The following is a 7506-nucleotide window of genomic DNA, read 5'->3' on the forward strand; positions in this document are numbered from 1 at the left end:
ATGAACGCGAATAATCGTCTCGGTTCCTATTTCCCTGTGTCTGGCCGCTCTTTTCGCCAACGGAGATTGTGCAACTATTGCAGTGACCTTTCTGAGCCTGGTCTCTTCAACATAATCCTTCCGGTGAAAGCTTAAGGAAAGCCAAGACATAAGATGCTCCCAACTGCGCGATAAAGGTGCGCGAATGTGCGTTCAGGTGTTTTACTATCACCCACTCCTCTCCGTGAGGCAAAGTACACGTGAAAGATAGATGAGGGCGTGCGCCTCCACGCGCTCATTGCGTCATCTTGCTGTTAAAACTGAAAACACGACAGTTCCCCTCCAAGATGCCCATTACCAGCTGTGAGTGGTAGATATAAATACCTTCTCGTTTGCATGTTGAAGGATGTTTTTTTGTGGCTGATTGTTTAACGCCTCGCACTTATGCATCACTCTAAAAAAGAGGGGGAGCGAGAATGGAGAAACGGGCTCCGTTCCTCCTTAAGCGCAGCGACTTCCTCCCTTTCGGGCGCTTTACCCGTCGCGCCCTCTAGCGGCAAGGACCAAAAGAGCAATGTTCTTCCTTCAGCGTTCAAGTTTCTCCTCAATCACGGGGGTCTTGCGCGCGCGCATGCGCACGCCAAGCCTAGCCGGCCACGGCCGGTCGCAAGCGATTGCTTTTACCTAAGATTGATGTAAGCAATGCAGGAGTGACGTTTTCTTTTGTTTTATTGGTGCAGAGTAAAAGCCTCCCTTTTTTTTATTGTCAGGCACTCGCACAATGCTCCGCACACTTCCATGTGTGTCTCGTGCTGTTTGATACTACTTATTTGTCACGAATACAAGGAGCTCTGCTTCCCAAGCAGACTTTTTTTTTGTTGAAATAGAAAATAAACAAAGGAGTTCTTGTCACCAATACTTGGCGACCACTACCCCTTTCCACCTAATTGGTACAAATAAAATTATGAAACAAAAAACAATAGCATATACACATATATACAGTCCTACATGGGTGAGAGCAAAAGTTCTCTTAAATGGGTAGAACAAACACGTAGACGACACGCTCACTTTTAACTTTTGTCCGCTCAGTATTTGTCACAAATCTTCTTTCTTCGAAGAACTGTTGCAGCACCAAACAGTCTTGCTTTATTGATTACCTTAGAGTGTACAAAAATAATGAATTTTTTCGGCGTTGACATACTTGGTAAGCCCACTCATTTTTAGTTTCGCACTGCACCAACAGCAATCATGAAAGGGTATTCCAAATGCAGAGTAATAACCACCACAGCCACAGCGCTAACAACAAAATTGTGGCACGCACTATGATTGCAAGTTGACACGCTAGGCGAATCGCGAAAGGCATCTGAAGCAGAAAAGTATGTAGACACAACATGCTATAACGTTATAGTAAATTTGCGCACTGTAGCGATAGTTCCTCTACTCAATAGAGCTGCCACGACCCCAACAGCCACTGCCATAGCTCCCGAAAAAAACACCGTCGGATGCGAGGTCATCGCTTATTTCTCTCGCAAAACCCACGTTGTAACGTACGTATACGCTGCTAGGACGGTCGTTACCGCATCAAAAACATTGTCATTGAAGGGCTAGTGGTGTATTGTATCCATGGCTAACGGTCACACTTGTGGCAAGCACGTCAAAATAATATAAGCAAACGTTAACACGAAACAACTAAACAAGGTCGACGTGACCACAGAAAACCTACCACGATGGAGACTAAGTTTGGTCTGCGCGCTGCGCCCTCTCCGAGTAACAAGAAGAAGAATAAAAAAACGTGACCTCCGAAATGGCTAGCGCGCGGCAAGTGTTTGCGTTCTCGGAGGCTTCAAGAAAAAAATAAATGTGGCTGTGGTCGAGAGATGGCACAGCGTTCGGAATGCCATGAGCATTCTATGCATGGCTTGGGGGTATTCGCTTTTGTGAAAACCAGACAAGCTCTAGTAATTATTCCGTTCATTATTGTGCAACCGTTCATAAACTTCTGTTTGTCTAAGCATCAGATACATTATATTTACTTGTGCGCATGTTGTGGTATTGCCACAAAACATAAAAAAGTGTAAGAAAAGCTACATGTAACTTGTGTCAATATGGTCAGTCGAAATTCATTGCTATATAAGCTTGTGCACTTTCGTAGTAAGGTGTGAGTAAACACGTCCAAGTGTGTGCCGCTGCTCTGAAAGGTTGATTGTGCTTTTGTTGCGTGTTGTTAGCGTACTTGTTGCGTACTATATGCGTACTATGTGTAGTATGTGTCCTTGTGTGCATGTGTAGCTATATGTATTGCATCGGCATGTATTAGGCGTCCAATATCATTGAGTAATCCTAAATTGGCTGATGCGTAAACAATCCGCAAGGGAGACGTGATAGTGGGTAAGACAACGTACGTCGCCGCAGGCAACCTTTTTTTTCAGCATTATTCAGTTTCTCCAGATGGCACTAGCTACCCCCTACTTCACGGCTATGACGCTCTCACACCTCCAGCTACTTATATAACGTTGAACATCTATCTATCAAAGCGGCACTACTGATTCGGAATGGTTTCACTGTGACCGAATCAACGGTTTGGAGGCACATCTCGTGACCTGCGGCCCCGTAAACGCATGAATAACGTCGTTACTCTATGTGAATCTGCGAGAAATAAATACAGCAAGCCTAGCATGCACTCTTCAGGTGAGGACTCAGCAGTATCCGTGTCTTTCGGAGTGAACGTCGCTTCGCTGAACGAACGAAACCTGCTTGCTCCGTCGTTCTCTTTCGCGATGTTTTCATCGCCACACGTTCGTCTGCTTGTTTTTATAATCATTTCGTTCAATATCAAGCTCAGCGGGACCGTTTCTTGTATCTTTCAGTGCCGTGTACCTCTTATCAGTCGAGAATCGTTGCATTTGCTAAGCCTACTTGCTTCGCCTGGGGGCAGCCATGTTCATTTTCATGGGGAGGAACATGTTTCTCCGTGGCAAAGGGAGCAACGTTTTTCTACTTAAAACTAACATTGGGGACATCGCCGTTCCTCCCAAATGGAGAGAACGTCCCTCCATTTTTTCAAGAGTACGGTGCAGCGGTTCCGAGTTTGATTCTGCGCGCTAAAGTGTTTTTCTAGATTTTGCGGCTTTTTCATAAATATATATACGCACACAACTACAATGGGTGACGCCGATGTGGACGCCAACGGCAAAATCCAGCCGAGAGCGTTCATATAATTTCTATCGCAATAAAACAAGCAGAAAAAGTTTCACTGACATAAATATTATGAGTTGAACCGTGTAACACATGGCATCTGAGCCTACGAAGGTAGGTTCCGACTCTTACGCATGATGTTTCACAAACGCGCCTCTCTCACAACTTTTTTTTTTCGTTCCACAGTGACCTTCTCGGCGGGGAGCGCTGTCGCCGTTCGGGGTTAGTGAAGTCAAGTACTGCATCATGCAACTAACAAGCACGGAGAGTTTCGGTATTTCTATAGCTTTAGGTGCAGAGAACACGCCAGTGGGACGCGGGATGCCCTTCCGCGCTCACAGCTCAAGCTACCAACTCTACGTGGTCCCCTTCCTGGAGTGTTATGTGGTATATATGCATGCGCATAGGAGTAGGTTACCCTACGATTGGGGGGTGTACACAGCTTGGCATGTCTCTGCTGAAACGACGACACTGAATGTCAGCACAGAACACATTTATGTGCATAGAGCCAGTTTTGTTGATACCGACGTTGCGATGAGAAGGAGGAGTATGTTGTAGGTTGCCTGCAGATGTAGCCTGGCGAGACGTACAGGCAATATCCCATTTCGCCGCTATAGTTGCCTCGTTTCAGGTCAAGTAGAATTATTTTTCAGGTTATGTTCATTCATATGTGGTGTTTAACGTTCCAAAATCACCGTATCGTTATGAAAGTTGCCGCAGTGGAGGGCTACGGAAATTTTGACAACATGGCGTTCTTTAACACACACCCAAATGTAAGCACACAGGCCTACAGCATTTTCGCCTCCTTCGAAAATGCAGCCGCCGCCACAGGGATTTCTACCGACGACCTGCGGGTGAGCAGCTGAGTACCTTAGCCACTAGGCCACCGTAGTGGTGTGTTTAAGGTTCTGTTGAAATAATAACGCTGCTTGAGCTGCTGCAAAGAAAGCGACGTCACTTTGCACTGCATGCCGCAAAACGAACTCCTACGCTCGAAGCGACCGAGTGCCATGCCTCTACGCCAGCGATGCGAGCCAACGTCTTGCTGTGATTTTAGCCGACGACATTCATTGCGGTGAGCTTCAGTGGCCTTGCTGCAGTTGTAACTGCCGCTACTTTCCCTGTGATAAAGTCGGAGACAACTTTTTGTGGCAATGCAGTCAAGGTTACCAAGCCGAACCACGCCGTTTTGTCAGTGTCACTGCGCAGCTGGAAGTAGTTGCGCAAAAAAACAATTGTGCGCAAACTAGTTATTCAAAATGTGCAGTTATAATTTCTAATTTTTAATTGATAATTGCGGAAAATCATTAGTGATTATATGTGAAATAGCGTTATAAATTGAACTTTTATGTTTTTTAGTTGCCGTGTTCTCTACTACCATCGGATTGGCTCTCTTCCTTCACAATCTCTCTTCAGAAAAAAATAATTGCCTTCGCATCGCCAGTGCCTTCCTCATCCGGTTACTCGCCTATTCGCGTGCCACACAGGATATTCAAAAATCTTGAGTGCCAAAAGCTGTCAAAACAAACCAATCAACTGGTTTGTAACGTGCACGTCCAAGTGAGACTGGCACAACTAGGACTGTCTGTTTCGTGTATCGTTCGGTTAGCCAGCTTACCGGCGTGAGCGAGCGTTCTGTCACATGACTCAAGGTGGATTTTTTGAAGGGTACTTAAAACCACCGATGCGTAAAAGGCTCAGTTTCGCAGCCTAACCAACAGCAAGAGTTACTCGAAAGAAAAAAAATGCAGCGGTACCATTGGTTTACCCCCTCTGCTATTCACCGGAAATTACATTAGTACATAACCGGTACCATGCAGTGTCGCGAAATATGACCACATGCCCGTACCGTTTCAATAAAGAAGACCGAAACTGGCAGGCGTTGGGATTGAGCACAGGATTTGTGGGTTCTGCAGTGGCGCGAGGTAACCAGTATATATGTTCTGAGCCACGGAGCATGTGGGCAGTGGGCCACCGATGCCTTCTGTTGTCGGCGTAACTCAACGCGATCCAAAATGATTTTCACTTCGCTCCAGAGGATGTGCGAGCAAAATACCTTCAGTACACTGCACCTGCCTTATATGTAAGAACGCTACACGCGTCAGTTTTCACCTCTAGATGAGTTTACATTTAGAGCTGAAGATGCGTTTACATCTAGAGTTCCCCCCTTCCCAAAAAAAAAAAACTACAGCGCTGAAAATATTCGCGTCATTTTTAGACGACACAGAATGACACATACAAATTAGGCGTAGGGAAGGCAACACTAATACGCGTGCAAAGTCGGTAATCGTCACTCAACGCAATCACCCAAGAATCACATGCAAAAAAATGAACTGCAGGAAATGCGCATCTGTCACGCCCTAACTGAAACCGAAACGAGTTCATTGGGGACTACTTCAGCGTAGTAACACAAGGCAATTAGTTCCACCCCCCTTGCTTTTCATTCGTTGCCACAGAAAGTTGTCACTGTGCATAGTGTCGGCGGCCGCGCACTAAAGGGGCTCAACGTTTGAATGTCCACTGCTATGTCAGGAAGCCCGTTTTTACGCGGGTGATTTGAAGTCCACTAACGCAATGTGGACCACTCAAACGTCATTTTTTTCAAAATAAGCATTCCCTTGGCAGGAATGTAGCTCTGCGAGGTTTTTGGACCACTGCTTCAATAATGAACGCAGGCTTAAAGGGACTGTCTACCATCCTTCACTGCTTTTCTCTTTTGTGTCGCAACATAAAGCGTATATATACATCTGAAGTGTCTGACCTTGCAGCGGTTTCTCCGGAAGGTGTGTACAAATGTATAAAACATAATTTTTCGATCGGCGTTTGGTCTCCTTCGAACGGCCGAATGAAGGCTCAAAACCTTCGTCTGTGGAGGCGATCACAATACTGCCGGTAAAAGTCGCAAACTGAAAACGTGTGCTGTTTTTGCAGGCTTCATCAACTTTTGTTTAGTAATAAACAAATACCTTATTGTTCGTTTTAAGGCACGCACAGAATTTTTTGCTGTTCTTATGAGCAGCGGCGGACGACGTGCTCGTGTAGCTCTACCGTTTGCAGGCAAGTATGCAGGCAAGCGAAGACACCACACACATTACGTGCCATCGGACGCCCCTCAAAAACGCCTCTGAAGAACGCGTGAAAAAAAACAATATTAGTCTCTGGCGCAACCTTAAGCTGCCTCAACTGCGTAAACACAATTTCAAGTCATACGTGTTTGTTTTTAGGCAAAATATCTCTACCTGTGAGGGTTTCTGGTCCGACCAGTAGATTGAACACATCGCTGTTGGGTGACGCTAGCGGTCATTATTGTCGGCTTTCATTATCAACTTAAAATAATGTATGCTTTTTACGAAACAAAAGCATGCTCAATTCCGCCTATGTGATGAACTATCTTCTGATTTGCGCCACATAAGGAAAACTTCTGTGAGCGGTATAGACAGTTCCTTCAGTATTTGCTTCAAGTGTCCCTTTAAAAAGAAGCACAAGCGAGCTGCCAATGCAAGAGGATTCAGCACATGATGTGCATGCGAACTACTTCAACCACAAGGGTCAAGTTAAATCATGATCTTTCTCGTTAATGATGATGATAAAAATGTGCTAATTCAGACGTCAACGGGCATGCATCCACGTCAAGCTGCTAAAGCTGCCAATAGCGAATTGACATTGTGCCATACACATTGTCTATTTCACAATGTCTACAACACAATGAACAACTATACTCCAGTGCAGATACGGTTCACTGTCGTTTTATACCAATTTCAACAATGAAGAGACCAACCACGTTTGTGGATATGACCATGGGGATAACATTTTCACAGTCTGTGGCTAATGTTGGCTTTGTGGCAGTGTATTTATGCTGTGTGCGGAGCAATAATAGCAGCTAAACCAGAGTTTAATTCTTTCTTCCTGCGCGGTACGCCAACTTGTTGTCAGCATAAACAAGCTCGTGAATTTGACTGCATATGAGCGACCATGTGCAGCGTTTTACAACCCATGCTTTGCCATTGATTCATTCGAATCTTCACCACCAGTGTAAGATGGCGGGTGATGATTCGATTCATATGTAGGGTTTAACGTCCCAAAACCACCATATGATTATGAGAGACACCATAGTGGAGGACTCCAAAAATTTCGACCACCTGGGGTTCTTTAACGTGCACCCAAATCTGAGCACACGGGCCTACAACTTTCCGCCTCCATCGGAAATGCAGCCGCCGCAGCCGGGGTTTGATCCCGTGACGTGCGGGTCAGCAGCCGAGTACCTTAGCCACTAGACCACCACGGCGGGGCTGGCGGGTGTGTATACAATGATACAGCGGTGCATGTGCTCTA

The sequence above is a fragment of the Rhipicephalus microplus genome, chromosome X, assembly GCF_043290135.1.
Source record: "Rhipicephalus microplus isolate Deutch F79 chromosome X, USDA_Rmic, whole genome shotgun sequence".
Classification (NCBI taxonomy): domain Eukaryota; kingdom Metazoa; phylum Arthropoda; class Arachnida; order Ixodida; family Ixodidae; genus Rhipicephalus; species Rhipicephalus microplus.